The sequence below is a fragment of the Bos javanicus genome, chromosome 4 (assembly GCF_032452875.1).
Source record: "Bos javanicus breed banteng chromosome 4, ARS-OSU_banteng_1.0, whole genome shotgun sequence".
In the NCBI taxonomy this organism is placed as follows: domain Eukaryota; kingdom Metazoa; phylum Chordata; class Mammalia; order Artiodactyla; family Bovidae; genus Bos; species Bos javanicus.
In genome coordinates, this window is record NC_083871.1 from 94292274 (window position 1) to 94312990 (window position 20717).

Consider the following 20717-nt stretch of genomic DNA (forward strand, 5'->3'; position numbering starts at 1 on the left):
TTCCCAACCCAGGGACTGAACCCGTGTCTCTTGCACTGGTATATTCTTTACTGCTGAGCCACCAGAGAAGCCCAATGCGTTATATATATGAATCATTTTATGGAAGGGAAAGTTATGTGAAAAGAAGAATGAGGACCAAGCCCATGGGAAAACCAACATTTAAAAAATCTACATCAACCTACAAAGAGAGATGTAGGACCAAGACAGGGCTTTAAAATGAGACTGAACCAAGCATTTTTGTTTAGTCCAGGTGTCCACAAACCATGAACCATCATCTGTTACTACAAATATAATTTGACTCTACCATGCCAAGCCTAGCCACTTATAAATAGCTGATGGCGGCTTCTGTGCTGCAACAGCAGAGTTGAGCAGAGTTGCAAATAAAGACTGTATGGTTGACAAAGCCTAAAATATTTACTATTTGGTTCTTTACAGAATATTTCTATTTGGCCTATCCCTGTTTTAGTTAACAGCCCTTCGGCAAGAGTCCATCCCTACTTTGTACCTCAGTTTCTCCATTTGAAAAGAGTACATTATGTTTTTAAATGCAGCAAAAACTTAAAAGGCTCATAAAAGTTGTTAATATCAAAGCCTTTCATCAACCAATGTATTTCCAGTTAAAATCAAGGTTTTAAAGTATATAAAAATTTACAACACGTAATTTAAGAATGCAGTATTTAAATTACAAAGCAATTTACTGATTCCCATGACTACAAAATAAACGGAATCCCAAACTGTACCTTAAATCCAATTCAGGTTACAGCACAGTCTACTCCAGAAAGTATTCACCGCTACAAAAGCCTTTGGTAACAGAAGAGACGGTAACAGAAGCAGAATAAAACAGCATCATCTCCATCACCACTGCCATCATTTCCAGAACACCGTTCATGTTCAGACGTTACGCTGAGCACTCAATGCCTGTTCGTCTCTCATTCCAGCACTACAGCGATGGTACCCATCCATCTTCCAGATGAGGAAACTCAGCCTGAGGAAGGGTAAAAGCCTCATCTCAGTCTCCTAGTGGAGAGTGGGTGGAACCGGTCACTAGTGCGGCCAGTCAGAACCAGGTCTGACCTCAGAGGCTCTGGACTTATCCTAAAACCCATTCTTTTTAGTCTGTTACCCACACCAAGGGAGATAAAATCTGTAAAGGGACAAACGGAACCTGGAAACAACCAGGAACACATACCTATCTGCTTCTCTTACTCTCTTGAAACTCAAAGATCTTAGAACCCAGGTTGGTATCACAGGCATAAAAAGGTGAAATGTATCGATTGCCCTAAGGGGCTATGGCCTTGGAAAGACAACCAGGTACAACACTTGTTGCCAGAAGACAACGTACTCTGAGTTCCAAACTACCATCTCACAAATGAACTTTTTAATCAACTCTCTGTGTAAACTGAGGGCAGCCAACACAAGAAATAAAAAGATCTTAGTAAATCAGATATAATAATAATAATAATAATCAGATATTATAATGTACTCTAAGAAGTAATACAATACACTTAATGGAAAGAACATGGGTATTCCCTTTAAACTGACCCAGGTTTGAATTCTTGTTTCAACACCAGCCTCATGACAGTAAACTACTTATCTTTTCTGAGTAGACAACCTCCGGGAAATAAGACCATCCATCTCTCCACGTGGTCTGGGGTAATACCGGTACTACAGAATTGAGTGGCTCAGAGTCAAAGAGACTGGGTTTATCATCCAGCTCTGCAACTTAACTTGGCATAAGCTGTTTAGTCGCTAAGTCATGTCCGACTCTTTTGAGACCTCATGGACTACAGTCCACCAGGCTCCTCTGTTCGTGGGATTCTCCAGGCAAGAACACTGGAGTGGGTTGCCATTTCCTCTTCTCCAGGGGATCAAACCTGCATCTACTGCATTGCACGTAGATTCTTTACCACTGAGCCACCAGGGAAGCCTGCAGCCTAAACCTCAGGTCTCTCGGCAGTGACAGGAAAAATGACAGTAGGATTTCCTTCTGGGGTTATTTTGAGGACTATGATATCGAAAGCGCCACAGGCACAATGCCCGGCATGTAGTAAACACTCAAAAAAACCAAAACCCCACTTTTTATCACTTTAAGTTACCTAATGACAAGTCAGCTTCCAACCCTCCTAGAACACATCTCTAAGGGAGGCAACATCTTTCCCTAAGGATATGACATTAACTTTTATAGCTTTAAAGGAGTCACAGAAAAAACACTGCCACCCCCCCTCCCCCAAGAACAACCACCAAAAAAAAAACCAAATGATGGCTTGGCTCCATTTTGTTAAATGTGAGAAGTTTTCTTCATCTCTTGCCTCAAACCTTAAAATAAATATTAAATAATACTACTGGTGCTTTCAGGAGGGCAACGCCCTTAACCTTTAAACAGAACAAGACTCTTCCCCCACATATGGTTTTCAGAGCACCAGGAAGAAACACTGGAAAGGCATCTGTTAGAAGCAGAACTTTAACTCTTTGTAAAACAGTCTGCGTGCACCTGTGGCCAGAGCAGAAGCACAGGCTGAGTGGGCCACGACCCCTGCCCAGAACTCCCCTCGCCCTAACACGCAGTACCCTTTAAGCCCCACCCCATCTCAAAAGCCATAAAAATACTGAGTTCCACAGATTTTTCTTTCAATCATTAGCTCAAGATACAGAAACAGATCAAAGAAACTGCAAAGATAAACTATAATTTTAAAAAATTCCTTGTCCTTTACCAGTCTTGTAAGTCCATCCAGCTAAAATATATCTTTCACACCAAGTTCATTAATGGCAAGACAGAAGAAATCCATAAAACATTCTGACTCTCAGAAGGCTTTCTCAGATGCACTTTACATTTTCAAATGGCTTATAGCGCTGCACCTGTTCATTTTCCTTCAAATGACTTCTGCTTTTTCTTTTTTTTAAGGACTCTCATTCTTTGAACATAAAGTTTCAATGGGCACTATAACTGGCTTAACATAGAAATCCTCTGCCATTAAATATATCCAATTCCAAATAGATCTAAGAAAAATGGGAAAACAGTCTTCAGATACAGCACTGGTTTTATCTAACACAGAAATCAACAAGCTCAGCCTTTACAGCTCTCAACAGATTTGGTTTATATTTCTCAGCCATTTTCTACAGAATATGCACAGTGATTAAGTCCGGGGCTTTCCTTTCACTCTTCCAAAACCATTTATCTGTGCTCAAGTTCTAACAGAATTTTTTAAAAAGAGAAATCCTCCCCAAAAATCAACTCCAAGACCAGAGCCATCATCTCCAGCACTAAGCAAATAGTCTAGTTCAGATTATTAACCTGATTTTTGTTTTGAAAGCTAAAGGGAAGTAGCTTTTCTGTTTTAGATTTCATTCCTGGGGAAATGGAAATAGATGCAAGATTTCAAGGTTATACAGTACACACAGAGAACATCCTGTCCACTTGCCTAACATACTCCCAGCATGCTTACAGTTAATGGCCAAACCATCTGCAAAAGTCTCCTTTGCTCAGTCTCACATGTTGCCCACAAATTCAAGATTACACTGTTTCATTTTGTTTATTTTAGAACAGTCACCTTGTATCCAACTGATCCAGCCTACTTCTGCTGCCAAGGTGTTAACATGTATTATACTTGCTAAAGGCAGAAAGTAAATAGGACAGGCCCAGCTCCCATCCTGAGGACAGACCCTCACACCCCTCTCTTCCCTCACTCAATGAACTGTGTGTATTTGTGTGCGCATGTGTGTGTGTTCACGCGTGTGTTACAGGCTGGGTGGGTGATAGGAGGATGAGGCTGAGAGAATCAACACTGTGGGGGGTTTTGAGACGAAAGACACAGGCAGGATAACTGGGCAACACAAACTTCTGTCTAGTTCTTTTAATCCCAAGTATGATTCCCTCAATTATAGCTCTCCCTGGATTAAGTCCTAAACTAATAAAAAGCATTTTTTAGAGATCTCATGGAGGGAAATGGGTATTTTTAGGGTATCAAGTAGCTAGGAAAAACAACAAAGACTTTGCACTGTAAAGTTTAGAAAAGTTATTTTAGGTATCTACTTGCATACGATTTTCCTAAATTAAAAATAACATCTATGCAATAGTCAGTGTTGACCCAGCATCTCAAAGAACATACCTCTACTTAAAACAAATGCCAAGTGTGACATTTATTATGAGTGCTAACTGTTCTGTGCTAGATGTTTAACATTTATTCTTTTAAGGCATGGAGAATTTCAAAACACATTTGGTATCTCCAACCTGGTCTCTAAAATTGTCCTATTTAAATTAGGTGCTGGCAGGCCTCAACTTTCACGCCTTAAAGCAAGACGAATGCTCCTATGAAATGCTACTATGAAAAAGAACTGGCAGCTGAGGGATGCCAAAAGCAGACAGGACCTCAGAAAGACCTCTCATATCATCTATACACACACAGAGTTGACTGACAGAAAACACTCAAGCTTTCTTAAGGAAATTCTTTCAACTACACTCATATTTGTTATGAAGCAGTGAAAGAGATGAAGACTGAAAATATCACCATGAAAGATTGTCCAGAACCACAAATTCCTAAAGTTACCAATTCTATGCAAACCTATACCCATTTGACGATAGAAAGAAAATACCATGAAGACCATTTGCTGTCCCACTTAAAACCAAGAAGCGTGGATGAGAGCAAATGCATCACATGCAAAGCTACAGATATTTCTGTTTTGGAAAGCAAATGACCAATTCCAGTTCGGAGGAAAAATATTGCTTTCTATCATCTGTTTCAAAAGGCAGTAATAAATAAAGAGCCAAGCTAATGAGCCTGAAACCGAAATTAAAAACAAAAACTAGATTAACTTTTAAAATACAAAAAATTCATTTTTAGACTAAAAAAAAAAACAAAACACAATTCCTGTTTAATACCCTGCTTAAAACTTTCACTGACGACTGTGAATGCAGGCAGTGCTCAGCTCCTTCAGCCTGCCCACACGTCCACAGCTTCTCCTCTCCCTCGGCCGCCCAATTCTGGGACTCTCCACAATCATGAACACTCAGTCAATCCTTGGAATGATTGGTTTTACACCTCTGTGTCTTTGCCTAGCTCCCTCCTCTCCACCTGGAATGTCCTTCAACTTTTATGTGCTGTCTGAAAATGCCTGCTCATCTTTCAAAACCAAGGTCAGACTTCTTCAAGATCATGCCAACTGTTGTACTGCAACAACAGTACACTGTGGGCTGCATACTGCTCCTTCCTCTGCGCCTCTGTCAGTCATAGGCTGGGAAAGTTCACCCCTCTCTCCCAGAACAGAGAAGCCATGTCTTTTCTTTTGGTAGCATCTTTACTGCTTTGCAAAGGGTCTGACAGAAAAGGCACTCAAAATATTTGATTAGAAAACAGGCTGAGAAAACCCTGGGATACCATTTCACATCCAGTAGACTGGCAAATGTTAGAAAGCTAGACAAGTGCTGGTGTGGGTATGAATAAACAGGAAGTCTCACAGGCTGCTGAAATGTAAAGTTTGGTACAACCACTTTCAAGAACAATTTTTTCATGTCTATCAAAGCTGAAGATGTGCACCGTTAAGAGCAGCAATTCTGCTTCAAGTTATATACACTGAGCCATTATCTGTCAAATGTAGAGCCTGATTAGCATTTTTTGAGAGAGGTATCTCAAGGGTTTATGAGTAATCACTTTTTCAGGGTAAATATTATTACAAAAGGAAAGTTTCTGTTTTATATATATGTATACATATATACATTTTATTTATATACATGCTGCATCTCATTGTAAAGTACATTTCTTATTGTGTTCGATAAGCAAAAAAGCCTGATAAACAGTGACCTAGAGAAACATATGTGGTCAAAAAGATTTTCACAAATGTTCTTTACAGCACTATATATAGTGGTGAAAAACTGGAAATAACCTAAATGTACATTAACAAAATGAATAAGTAAAATATGGTAAATGCATGCAACTTTTACAAATGAGTTACCGGAGACCACCAAAAATGCCTGCCTCTCCCTGCCCACTGCAACAGCAGTAAAAGTACCAAAAATGAGAATGATGATTTGTAATAAATATTATAATGGAAAAAAAATGAGTTACAAATGAAGTAGATCTACTCCTGTCAACATCAAATCTCAAAAGCAGTAAATACTGATATCATTTAAACATGCAAGATAATGCTACATATTTATGGACATACACATATTAGAAAGTCTTTTAAAATGATTGGAAAGATAATTCAAGAAAGTTGCTACCTCTACTTCATGAAGAGAGAGAGGGAAGTGAAATCCAGGAGGATTCCAAGGGGGAGTGAAAGTAATCAGATCTTATTTCTTTTTTAAAAATAAATTTCCTGGGGAATTACCTGGCAGTCCAATAGTTAGGACTCTGTGCTTCCAATGCAAGGGCACAAGTTCAATCCCTGGTCAAGGAAACTAAGAACCCGCAAGTTATCAACCTACCTTCTGAAGCAGTAAGGCAAAATGTTAAGATCAGACAAAATTGGGTAACAGATTCTCTTTTACTATCATTCCCTTATTCCTCATATTTGTTGTGGTGCTCAAAAAATTTCATCATTTCAAAAACATTCTTAAATAAGCAAATAAATAGAATACATTAAAAGGAAAAAAAAAAGGCAATCTTGTAAATGTCCTGGTTTACAGCTTCAAATCAATACACATTCCACAATTTTCCTTCAATTTGAATGCTTATAGATCAGACACTGCGATAAGCCTTAAGTATACAGTCTCACTTAACTGATTCAATGGCCTCTGTGCCAGTCACTATTATTTTTTATTAGGATGACTGCATCGCTGCCTCTGGTCTTTAATCTTGAGGGTCCAACTGTACTTACCATTCCACATTTTCTGAGGGCAGAAAAATGGATTAATCTATTTTTTAAAGATTTTAATATATCTAATAAAGGGTTCCTTCTGCTCAACTTTCAATTAATTCAAAGAATCTACTCCAAAATCATACACAACTGAAAATTTACTAAAATGTATCCTACCTTTGCAGCTTTTTGTAAAAAATAAATATATGTACAATGAATGAATGCTAATCTAGGCTCCATTTGGTTGCTTTGCTTTAAAAAATCAATTCAATGAATATAGGTACACGTCAAGTTCATTCTATGTAAACTGCTAAATCTTTAGAAGATAAGCAGCTGTAACAGCTAATTTAAATTCTAATTTAAATGCTGAATTTACAAATTATTAGAATGTGTGAAAAGTATTTTCTTTACTAGGATAGCATTGATTTTAAAGTACTCTTTTGGTACTTTGTCTTTTTAATACTGTTAAATTATTTAAAGAAAAAAGAAAATATGCTTTCTTACTCTGAAAATGAATAAACAGTCTCATCACTTGAATATTTCCTCCGTGGAAGTTACATGATTTAAGTGCAATTATTGTTAAAAGTATTTGATGTGATAATGGTTCTATGGTTATATAGGAAAAGTCCTGACTCTCTGAGGATGTATATTAAAAGTAATTAAGCTAAAATGCCATTATTTTTGCAACTTAGAAATGATTCAACCAAATATATATAATTACACGCTGCTCCCGCTGCTGCTAAGTCGCTTCAGTTGTGTCCAACTCTGTTCGGACCCCATAGACGACAGCCCACCAAGCTCCCCCGTCCTTGGGATTCTCCAGGCAAGAACAATGGAGTGGGTTGCCATTTCCTTCTCCAATAATTACATATTTATATATAAATATATTTTTATAAAATTTTATCTATCTATATTAAATATATAATTATATATTTATTAGTTATAAATATATAATTAAGCAAATATGGCAAAACACTTACTATTGAGTCTAGCAGGAAGATATACAGAATTTATTTATATTCTTCCCACCCTTGTTTATCTGAGATTTTTCATAGTAAACTACAATGAAAAATTTCTGGTCAATACCTGCTGTGCAAATTTAATACTGCCAACATCATGCAATTCTATCTGAATTACCCTTATCAATTAACAACCAGAATATAATGAAGTTTTACCTGCTTTTGTAGTTTTATTCATAAAAACGTATAGCTGAAAGAAAAAATATTTACAATGTAGCCAAATTCAAGGCATACCAATATATTTTAACCAGTAAGTATTACTGAGAACCTAGAATTGGTTCCTTAGTATTATTAGTCATAATTTAAGGCAGCGTGGACAAGCTTAGACTCTTTTTATGTGATTAGAAGTTATGTAGCAATTTAGAAAAATCATAAAACTGACAACCAATTTTCTCAATCACAACATTTCCAATAAGCCAAAATTTGGTAAAAGGATCTATAATTTAATACCTTGGTTTCATCTATCAGTGAAAATATCCATAAAAGCAGTTACAGATATCTGAGTTGATTTATATTAGATAGGACTGGTTCTAAAACACGGCTGCATTCTCAAATATTGTTCATAATGCCAAGGATCAGAGAACAAAGATGAAAGAAATTTACTGATTGAAATTACATTATTTCAAGAAATTCTAACACAGGCCTTCTCCCATCTACTATACCATACCGCTTCTCAAAACATACTCTACACAAAAAACAAAACTGAAACAAGACATGAGGTAACCACAAGCTTCTCTCTCCTAAAACATACAATGAACAGACACACTCACCCCCTGGACAAAATCAGAGTGTATTCTTAACTTGGCTGCTCCCCATTATCAATGAAGGAGCACAACATCTTGCCTCAATTTCATCATCTACAATAATGATAACAGCTGCTTCATTCACAGAGTTGGTCAAAATTTGACCTAAACATGGTAAACAAAGCACTTGTATTCTCAGGTAAATAGGTGATGAATTAACACTGAAGAGAGTCTGAATAATTATACCTTCATAATACTTCAACTAATTCCAAGGATCCATTTTTAGAAATGAAAGAGCATTTAACAGGCTTTTCCTACACAAACTTAACATTAATGCAGGTTTATAAATATGAAGCAACATTTTACTACCATATTTCAGAGTCAGAAATGAAGATGTCAGGGTTTCCTACTTTATACTTCTAAAAGCCCTAGTAAAAATTCATACCAAGAAAGTACTAAACTGCAAAAACTTACTTATTTTTGCTACCCCTATCTGCAAAAATAGTAAGATTCAAAATAAGATTTTAAATTTATGCTATAAAGCTATTTTCAACTCTCTAGTCCCTAGAAGGCAATGCCAGGTATACATATGGCTGTGAAGGTCTTTCACTTCCTTTACATATATATACATACATACATATACAATTAAGAGTTATATACAAAATGCCTTCAGATAAAATCAAAATATTCAAGTTGCAAAGACTCAAAATGTCTAAGCCAACTCCTTCTTTGATAGGTGAGGAAACAGATATACCCCAGAAGAACACGAAAGGTACACTTCACAGCAAGCAGCAGCATAGCCAAGGGCAAGCCTTTCAGGGAGTCCTCCTTCACACCAACGTGCTGCCTCTCCACCAACCTCCCGTGACCCGAACTCCCAAATTAGGTCCTCTGAGTTACAGTTTGAAGATACCAGCTACATTATAAATGAAAAGTGCCAAGTGAACGCTCTTCCTTCTCCTTTAATGCCCAAGTAAATAATTTATCATACAATCCCAGTCCCCCAACAAAGCAGAACCTAGAAGACATGGAATAAGGGTTAAAAGATCAATTTTTGTGAGCCAAAACTCAAGGCATGGAAAACCAAGCCTAAAATGATAATGCTCTCAAATATGTATGAAAAAAAAAAAAAAAACAACAACTTAGCATTCACTGTGGCAAATACTGCTGGTTTCTCAGCCCAATACCTGTTCTCCCCTTCTTTCTTACTAATAAAATTCTGACTTTATTAAGGGTAGTCAAAAAGCAGTGTTTCCCAGCCTCCCTTGCAGCTAAGGTTGGTCAGTTGACATTTCGTGCCTGGGATATAAGAAGTGCAATTTGTAGGAAAGGATGCTCAGAAAATCTCCTTAGAAGTCGAGGGAAGGGGAAGGGCTGTCTTAGCTAGTTCATATCCCTTTCACCTTACTCACTCCTTTCTTCTTCCTCTTGCATGAAACATTAATGTGATGATAGGAAAGACCCCTTAAGGAAGTGAGCCACACACAAAGACAGTTGGGGAAAAAAAACAGAAGAAAGCTGGGTCCTTGCCAACATCAATCCTGTCTTTATCTGCCAACCTGCTAACTCTATGTTACAGATATATTATTTTAGATCTTTTACTAGCGTGCAACATCACTTTAATTGTGTCTGACTCTGTGCAACCCTAGGGAATGTAGCCTGTCAGGCTCCTCTGTTCATGGGATTCTCCAGGCAAGAATACTGGAGTGGGTTACCATGCGCTTCTCCAGGGAATCTTCCAGACCCAGGGATCGAACCTGCATCTCTTATGTCTCCTGCACTGGCAGGTGGGTTCTTTACCACTAGCACCACCTTGCTGCTACTGCTGCTAAGTCCCTTCAGTTGTGTCCAACTCTGTGTGACCCCATAGATGGCAGCCCACCAGGCTCCCCCGTCCCTGGGATTCTCCAGGCAAGAATACTGGAGTGGGTTGCCATTTCCTTCTCCAATGCATGAAAGTGAAAAGTGAAAGTGAAGTCGCTCAGTCGTGTCCAACTTTTAGCGACCCCATGGACTGTAGCCCACCAGGCTCCTCCATCCATGGGATTTTCCAGGCAAGAGTACTGGAAAGCGCCACCTTAGCCAACTACAATTTCTGAGTTAACTAAGCAAATACATAGTAACGCATTTATAAACATTATTTCAAATAATCCTTCACGCAATTCTATAATGTGGTATTTTATTCATTTTTTGGATAAGGAAACCAAATGCAGATGCAAATCCAAGTATGTCACTGAAACCACAGTCATCCCACTGTAATTTTTCAAAAGTAGTACATATCTAGAAAAGTATATGCATTTCAAAACATTACCTTAATCATTCTCATGTAACATGCCATAAAATCCATGCATTCCCTTCTACTAACACCATTAAAATCCTGCCAATTCACGATCAGATTTCAACAACCTATGTGTGTAAATTCTTTTTACCAAGAGTCCTTCTTTGGTTGACTAAAGATGAGAGATCATACCTCTAGCAAATATCAGGTGTACACTACTGGTTCCATAGTGTCCATTAGATGATAAAAGGTAAAAAAAAAAAAAAAAAAAAAGCTCAGCCTATTCACCTTATAGCAACCATATAATCCTGATCACACACACTGCACTCTAATATATACATATTTACAGTGACAAATGTACAGCCTCTGATCCTTTCATCAATCTAAGCCACCAACCACCTGCCGTCCCCACAGGCGCCTTTTTGCTTATTTACCTCCGGTCTCTATGACATTCAGCTTCCTCCTTCTCTAACAGACTTAACTCCTCACTTTTCCAGGCTCTCTCTTTTTAAACTTATTTTTAAGGATACCTATTTCTACAATATCTTTATATCTTCATATTAGGGTCCTATTCATTATTTATAGACACAGAATTAAACAGAGGCACTGGAGAAGGAAATGGCAACCTACTCCAGTATTCCTGCCTGAGAAAGCCCTTGGACAGAAGAGTCTGGCAGGCTGCAGTCCATGGGGTCTCAGAGTCAGACACAACTTAGCAACGAAACCACCACAAACAGAGGCACAAGGTTAATAATAGAACCTAGTAATTTATCTTTTACTAGAATTATTTAACAGAACAGAAAATGCTCTAAAGATGAAGAAACAAGCATCTGTACCTCGCAGGTCCTCATGAAATCATGCAGAATACATATTAACAGTCTTCAGACTTAGAGTAACAGATGCTAGGGCTTCCCTTGTGGTCCAGTGGTCACTAAGAATCTGCCTTGCAACGCGGGGGACACTGGTTCAATCCCTGGTCCAGGAAAATTCCACATGCTGAGGAGCAACCAAGTCCATGAGCCACAACTACTGAAGCCCGTGCTCTAGAGCCTGTGCTCTGCAACAAGAGAAGCCACAGAAATGAAAGTCTGTGCATGGCAACTAGAGAGTAGCCCTTGCTCACAGCAACTAGAGAAAGCCCAAGCAGCAACAAAGACCCAGCATAGCCAATAAATAAATAAATGTCGATTAAAAAAAAAAAAGGTGCCAAAAGTAAACTTGTAAATTTCCTCAAGCTTCAGTAAATAGATTAAAATTTTTAATTAGAAGAAAAAAATTTTTTAAAAAAACCTCCATTCTGCTACTCTCCTTCATTCATTTTCTAAGAGCTACACAGTAAAACCTTCCAAAGCCTGCTTTACAACAGAAATGGAAATAACTCACTACTCACCACTGTGGTCCAACATTATGATTAAATAGAAAAACAAAAAGCTTTATATATAAAAAACAAAATTAACATCATGTCTTACATTTTATTTTAAAAGCCTGAATTCAAGGATTATAGTCTTCCAGCCTGGAATAAAGATACGTGCTTTACGAATGGAATATTCTGACAATGGACCCACTGTCAACTGCCCATTGTCAACTCGGTGCCTGATAAAAAACATTTAATGCATCATACCCTGAAGCCCAAGAAGTAAACTGCTATCCAGTGTGTTTCCTCATCCCCACACAAGCTCTATCTTATTTCATGACATCTATGACACACCAAGAGAGAAAAGAGCTGACAAACTGACTCACAACCAACTCTAAGACGTCTCAGAGATGTTAAGGGGAAAAAAATGCCTTAGAATCTATGAAACATGGTGTAAACCTGGCATTCTTTACTAATATAAAAACACTTGCAATCTTCACACACCTATTTTCCTTCTTGGGTAAATGTGTATTTACATGGTTTACTGTATAATTCAATTCAATCTGATTCAAATATGTTATTAAAGAACCTACTATTTTGCCAACGCTATGCTAGGTACAAATAAAGCGCATCCTAGGCTTTATAATAACATGACAACTTCTCTATTGACACACGTTTGTTAGAGTGGCAGTTCTCAAACTTTTTGGTCTTAGCACCCTTTTCACTTATAAAATTGATGACCCTGGACTTCCCTGGTGGTTCAGTGTCAAGAATCTGCCTGCCAAAGCAGGGGATACAGGTTTGATCCCTGGTCCCAGAAAATTTCACATGCCACAGAGCAACTAAGCCTGTGTGCCACAACTACTGAGCCTGCCTGATGCAAATACGAACGTCTGTGCACCCCAGAGCCCATGCTCTGCAACAAGAGAAGCCCATGTAACACAACTCGAAAAAGCCTGTGTACAGCAACGACGACTCAGCGCAGGCAAGAAACTGAAAAATTTTTTTTAATTAAAAAAAGATTGATGACCCCAAAGAGCTTTTTTGGTATATATATCTATTGATATTTATCACTGAAAAATGTTTAAACATTAATCCATTTAAAAGTACTAATAAATCTTATGCATGTTAACATGTTTATGGAAAAACATTTCAAAAAAAAACAATTTAGCAAATCTCTTTAATGTCTGGCTTAATAGAAGTGAGCTGGATTCTCAAATTTGCTTCTGCATTCAACTTGGTACAATATGTTTCAAATGTAGTTAGGAGACAGAAGAGTAGTTTAACAGATTTTTCAGAAAATTCTGAACATTCTGGTATCACACCGAAACTTAACAAGTGGTACATTCCTTAAGGCTACCTGCAATGTGGAATCTGAAATAGTACAAATGAAATTTTCATAGTTACATTAAAACCCACTGCTCTACCTTGTATTTTAAACAAATCTTTTACCCAACACATGACTTCCTATCATGCCATTTAGAAAATACTAGTTTACTGACTTCTATAAATCTTCCCAACACTGACACATTTCATTACACAACATCAAAAAAATCACATTACTATCATCACTGATCTCATCAGAAATGTCTAGGTATTAGACAACTGTCAAGCATGTGGTGCAGATAAAAGTTTTTCCAAATTCTGATATTCACTTTAAAGCTTATATTATTATCACTGGCAACATACATTATCAGTTTTGCTTAAAGTGATGGGCTCACTTTGTTCCTTTCTGAGAAAACATCTGCCACACATCAAAGTCTGAATAACCAGTTTGTCAGCCAGTCACACTTTCAAGTTCAAATGGTGTTCCATTAATAAAAAAAAAAAAAGCAGCTAGTTTGGCCAGCAAGTCACCTATGTGCTTTTTCTGGAAACCACCACCATACTTTCAGTATGCAGGAAAAGTGCTCCCCATTTTAACACACAGAATATAGTAAGGAGACAGGTACTTGAGAATTAAAATTCTGAGTAATTGTCAAAATTTCGAGTACCTGTCTTGATAAGTTACTCCTTATCAAGAGCATGTTCAAGTGAAACTGCCTTTTTTAAAAACTGTAGATGTATGGTGGCAAAAAATATGACAACCACTAATATGGTTTTGGTGTGCTACGGGTTCGATGGTGTACTTTGTGGTGGGGTGGGGGGTGGGGGGCTGGTGGCTTGTGGCCTGCAAGATCTTAGTTTCTCCACCAGGGACTGAATCTGCACCCCACTGGATCGCTAGAGAAGTCCCAAGGCTTTCATAGTTTAATCCATTATTGGTTTTGGCCTTGCATCATCAGTACAAAACATCACTACTGAAAAAAAGCAGAAAAGGGGGAAAAAATTAATGTAACTATGAAACAAGTTTTTGCTTTATCATCTCCCTAAAAGTATCCTGGGGATCCCCAGGGGCCTGCAGGCAACTCTGGAACCTCTGCATTAGAGAATTCAAACGACTGAAGAACTTACCAAAAACCTAAGGAGCAAAAATTTGTTCTTCCCTGAGAGCCTGTGCATGCACACAGAAAGAAAAAAGTATACTCATGTGTATATACAGTTTAAACATATCATTAAAGTTCTGCATTTGCAAAATGAGATTTTAAATATCTCACTATAACAAAGACATGGAAGCAAACACCCAGTGACAGATGACTGGATAAAGATGTGGCACACATAATACACTACTACTCAGCCACAAAAAAGAATGGAATGACATTTGCAACAACATGGATGGACCTAGGGATCATCATACAGAAGAAGAATGACACTAAGACATGTACGCATACATGACATCACTTAACAGGTGGAATCTAAAGTGTGACACAAACAAACTTATTTCCAAAACAGAAACAGACTCACAGGCATAGAAAACAAGGTTACCCAAGGGGAAAGGGACAGATTAGGAGCTTGGGATTAGCAGATACAAACTACCATATCAATATATAGTATGGATAAACAACGAGGTTCTATGTAGAGCATGGAAAACTATATTCAGTACCTTGGGATAAACCATAACAGAAAAGAATATGAAAAAGCACACACACACGTAATATGTAACTGAATCACTCTGCTGTATAACAGAAACTAACACAACATTTTAAATCAACTATACTTCAATAAAAAGTATTCTTTTAAAATCCACCTATTACAAAGTATTCCTTCCATGATTCTGCCTAACTAAAAATAGGCCATGTATAACTTTTATAGCATGTGTGAGCTGTTAAAGCACTTCTTAAAATCTTCTCTTTCCTCACAGAGTATGGGTAAAAGGTAAAAATAAATACAAAATGAAGGTCCTCAATGAAATCCTGAACAGACCAATAAGTTCACGGTATCAAATATTAAGACAGTAAAAGTCATCTCTAGAACTACTAATTTGTAAGGGAGAACGTGAAACAGTTTATAAAGTACAAAATGAGAGTATTAATAAGCTAAATGATATGATGAGTTTAAGGTATTCAATTTTACAAATGGAATAACCAAAGTTTCAGCTGTTTCTTTTCCCAATCTTAAAAATTTCCCTTGATCTTAAATAAAACCAGCAATCAAAGAATCTTTAAGAAGAACTCCCCTGAAAATGCCATTTAATAAATGAAAGTATTACCATTTGGGACAATCTCAGAACACAAATACATATTACATGTGGACAAATGAACAATGTGCAGAAACGGCAGATGGCTCCTGCATGTAAAGGAACTCCAGTCCTCTTCAAGGTAGGGGGATCCGCCTCTCTCCTCGAGATTTCCATATTGCTTCTTTGGAGAAACAATGTTTAGTCTAAAACTGATCTAAGCGAGGACTTGGTGGAAACCTGTGGTATATTATTTATCAGAATTCATTGAGCAGGTGTTTCCTGAGCACCTACTTCATATGCAAAGCTGAATATGTGCTAGAAGGGACGGAAGCATAAGAAACTCTCACAGGCTCCAGACCTGTCACTAGAAGGACTTAATGCTATCATCTCAGCACTTTCAACCAATCTGTGCAGCTCATAAAAAGTGGGTCATAACATCTCAAAACACAAGGCTTCTAACAGACTAAATGTGAAACAGACTAGAATGAGAAGTAGCACATTATAAAACAAGTATCAGGGGATAAGAAAGGTAGAACTGAGGATAGAACAGGGCAGCTGTATAAAATTCAGCTACTTGCTACTAATTTTTTGTTGTTATTGTTTTTAAGCACAAAAGCAAATCTGGAAAAACAATTAAAAGAGTTATTATTAGCTCTGGTCACAAAAAAATGGCTCACCAAGGTGAATGGATAAACTGTGGCACATCTAGACAACGGATTATTATTCACCTCTAAAAAGAAATGGTTATTGGGCCAAAAAAAGACATGAAGGAAACTTAAATGCAAATTGTTAGGTGAAGTAAGCCAATGTGAAAAGCCTACCTACTGTATGATTCTGGAAAAGATAAAACTAAGACTGTAAAAAAGATAAGGACTTGCCAGGGGCTGTGATAGGGAAGGGAAGAGTGAACAGGAAGAGCACAGAGAATTTTTCAGTTCAGTTCAGTCGCTCAGTCGTGTCTGACTCTTTGCGACCCCATGAATCACAGCACGCCAGGCCTCCCCGTCCATCACCAACTCCCGGAGTTCACCCAGACTCACATTCATCGAGTCGGTGATGCCATCCAGCCATCTCATCCTCTGTTGTCCCCTTCTCCTCCTGCCCTCAATCCCTCCCTGCATCAGAGTCTTTTCCAATGAGTCAACTCTTCGCATGAGGTGGCCAAGGTAAGAGAATTTTTAGGACAGTGCAAATACTCTGTATGATACCACAGTGACAGATACATGTTGTTATACACATGTCCAAACCCACAGATGCACAACACTGAGTGCACCCTAGTATAAACTTTGGACTCCGGGTGATAATGATGTGTCAGTGTAGGCTCATCAACTGTAACAAATGCCCCACTCTGGAAGGGGATACTGGTAGAGGGGAGGCTGTTTATGAGTGGGGCAAGGGGATACAGGAAATCTTTGTACCTTCCCTTCAATTTTGCTGTGAACCTAAAACTGCTCTAAAAAAGTATTCTTGGGAATTCCCTGCTGGTCCAGTGGTTGGGACTCTGCACCTTCACTGCCAAGGGTGAGGGTTCAATTTCTGGTCAGGAAACTAAGATCCCACAAGCCACTCAGCATGACCAAAATGAATGAATAAACAAACAAACTAACTTAAAAAAAAAAAAAAAAAAGGCCTTCCAGGGTACTCAAACTTGAGAAAGTGAGCAAAGAAAAAAGGAGTACAAAAGAAAAAACCAGCTGAACATCTGCCCAGAGTCATCAAACCAGTAAGATGTCACTAAGCACTACACCACTGACTCTTAGCACTGGCGTGACAAGCAGGTGCTGGCGTGAGGTCAAAGGTCTAAAAATGCACCACCAGAGTTACTAAAACAATAAACAGCTGGTTACAAACACTTCTGACTTACATACCAAAAACCCAGGTGTCCTCATGAGTTGAAAACACAAATTCTGAACTATTCTCTACAGTCTTAAACAATTTATTACCACTACAAATATTATAATATTTATAACTAGCAAGATATTTACCATTAACATTCAGTTTCTACTGTTCTTCCTCACTATCTTCAAGGAAGCCCCTGAGAGCTAAATATTTTAGCTTAACTTTTGAGCCTAGAAATCAAATGGGTTTGGTCAAATTTTAATATCTCATTATTACTTTTTCAGAAGTCACCTACCCAATAACCTCAACTATAAATATACTCTGCTCAAGAAAACAATGTATTGTAAATACTTTAAGACTTTTATCATATGAAAATCAGTGTTATTCCTAGGGAGAAAGGAGAAAACAGCAAAAAAAGAAGAGTCAAAATAAAATACACCAAAAACTGTCAGAGTAAACAAGTTCTCTTAATTAAAGAAGACTTGCTTTGAAAATTCTCAAGAAGTTCTATGCAGTTTATCTTTACATAATAATTGAATTCCTGGGTTAAAACTGTCAACTATAATTATATCAAAGTTTTCATTGAAACTACAAATAGAACTGCCAAAAAAACAAGAGAAAAAGATATTGAAATGGTGAAAAATACACCCCTTTAAGATAGAATAAAATGTTTCAATGGGTCAAAATAAGGACCCTTTGCTAGAATTCACAGCTAATAATATATTTTTTTCTGTTATAAGTTAACTACATAACTAGTTAATAACAGAAAGATATACAGAATGTAATAACTTTTATCACTATCTCACACCCAAGTTCTCTTTCTGATCTAAAACTCAAGATGATAGAATTTCTTGAACTATAAGGTTTTAACTAACACTAAGGTTGCAACTCATCCTAAGTTTATCTTCATTTCCACATGTTATTCTAGATCTAAAAACAGCCAAATGCTGAAAGGTAAATTTGCCATGCAAATTGCTAAATAACCAAACACACTAAATCTGTGTGCTCCAAGACCACATTCTCATATATCTACATCCCATTTTTAAAAAAAGGCAGTACCATTTACACTCAAGAGTAAGTTCTGTACAAAATCCACTAATAACTAAGATTAATGCACTACTGTGTTACAATCAGAAGTCAAAAACAATTACTCCCTCCGGGAGGTGAAGCCTACCTCCTCTGGCCTCCTTGACAGTCAGCTGCTGCTGCTGCTGCTACGTCGCTTCAGTCATGTCCGACTCTGTGCGACTCCATAGACAGCAGCCCACCAGGCTCCCCCGTCCCTGGGATTCTTCAGGCAAGCACAATGGAGTGGGTTGCCATTTCCTTCTCCAATGCATGAAACTGAAAAGTGAAAGTGAAATCACTCAGTCGTGTCCGACTCTTTGCGACCCCATGGACTGCAGCCTACCAGGCTCCTCCGTCCATGGGATTTTCCAGGCAAGAGTACTGGAGTGGGGTGCCATTGCTTTCTCCATGCAAGTCAGCTAACACTTGGTAAAGAATCTGCCTGCAATGCAGGAGACCCTGGTTCAATTCCTGGGTTGAGAAGACCAGCTGGAGAAGGGATAGGCTATCCACTCCAGTATTCTTGGGCTTCCCTTGTGGTTCAGCTGGTAAAGAATCAACCTGCAATGCGGGAGACCTGGTTCGATCCCTGGGTTGGGAAGATCCCCTGGAGAAGGGAAAGGCTGCCCACTCCAGTATTCTGGCCTGGAGAATTCCATGCATTGCATTCTCCATGGGGTCGCAAAAAGTCGGACACGGCTGAGCAACTTTCACTTTCACACTTGATGACTAGCTTTTGAAGAACAGAACACAGAAGGGAAAAACAGTAACTTTACAGTGGAGAAACTTGGCAAGTGCAACCTAAGCCAAGTGGATCAAAGTTAACATCACCAGTAAGGTTACGAGGACATAGGTACTCCCCCCAATACACACCCCACTTGTGATAAAAAGGGCACTTCATCTCTGCAGTATTCTTTCCAATACCCACAAGAAGTTTGGCTAAATTTTAATACCTCACTATTATGAGGCCTAATCATGAGGGGGAAAAAATCAGATAGACTGGAATTGAGCACTCCAAAAACTGCCTGACCAGTGCTCCAGAACAGTCAAGGTCACGCAAAACAAAGAGAAACTGTCACAGACTAGAGAAGGCTAAGGAGACGTGACCACTAACACGGAAAACCTGCAACAGAAAAAACATGTTCATGGAAAAACCGGTGAAATCTGAATAAAGCCTGGAGTTTAGTTTATAGTAACATACCAACACTGATTTCTTAGTTTTGAAACACGTGCCTCAGTAACATAAATAACACAGGGGTAATGAGAATTAGGTGGGGCATAAGAACTCTCTGATCTTTGCAGTACCTGTAAAGTACTGTAAATCTAAAATTATAAGTTTATCTTTAAAAATAAAAGCTATCAAAACATTAAGGCAAATTAGTAGAAAATAAGAAGGGCAGCTTACATCCCAAGCCTTCTGTTAAAATCACCCCAACTTTTAAAAAATTAAGCATCTAAAGTGTTTGTACATCCTTGACCATCTTGAGACTAATAATTAAAATTACCATAACACAAAGCAAAACTGAATCTCTACAGACACTCAGTTTAAATATCAATAAAAATGCTGGCAATTAAATTTTCTTCAACAGATATATCTTCAATATCTGGAGAGTATTAAGACATAAAGGTGTCTAAGCACTATTATTTCCACTTCATGATTTTGCAGAATGCAAGGTATTTCAGTAATGCATTTGTGGCATTATAACAGAAATATCTCTGTGTCAAAATTTAAACTATGATCTGAAAAAAAAAAGGACAAAGGTAAAAAAATATTTAGATGCTTAAATACTGAACTGTCTCAAACTCTTATGGGATCCTGTTGCGGCTGGGCATATTCTTTTACTCAATTATACCTACATTCCCTAAGTTTACCTTTTAAAACCTGAAATATAATTCAGGTAATTAAATACATAAAATTTTGAAAGGAACAGCATGCTGCCATTCTATCTTGATAAAAGCTTCCATAAATCAGGTACTTTTACAAGGCTTACTTTCTTCTAAAATTATTGACAGGGCACATACAATTCAGACATCTCAAGAATACCAAATTCAATGCCATCTAATC

The 20717-nt window shown here is 37.8% G+C and overlaps 1 protein-coding gene across 3 annotated transcripts in view; it reads right to left on the reverse strand.

Annotated features, from left to right (window-relative positions):
* The window catches only part of UBE2H (ubiquitin conjugating enzyme E2 H), a 102182-nt gene that overhangs the window by 69221 nt on the left and 12244 nt on the right, over nucleotides 1-20717 (reverse strand). Inside the window, exon 1 of one of the 3 annotated variants that reach the window (XM_061414695.1) lies at nucleotides 741-7737. The exons of the other annotated variants lie outside the window; for them this stretch is intronic. The gene's annotated coding sequence lies outside the window, so the exon portion shown is untranslated. Of the gene's footprint in view, nucleotides 1-740; nucleotides 7738-20717 lie in introns of those variants that run through there. 3 annotated transcript variants of the gene reach the window in all.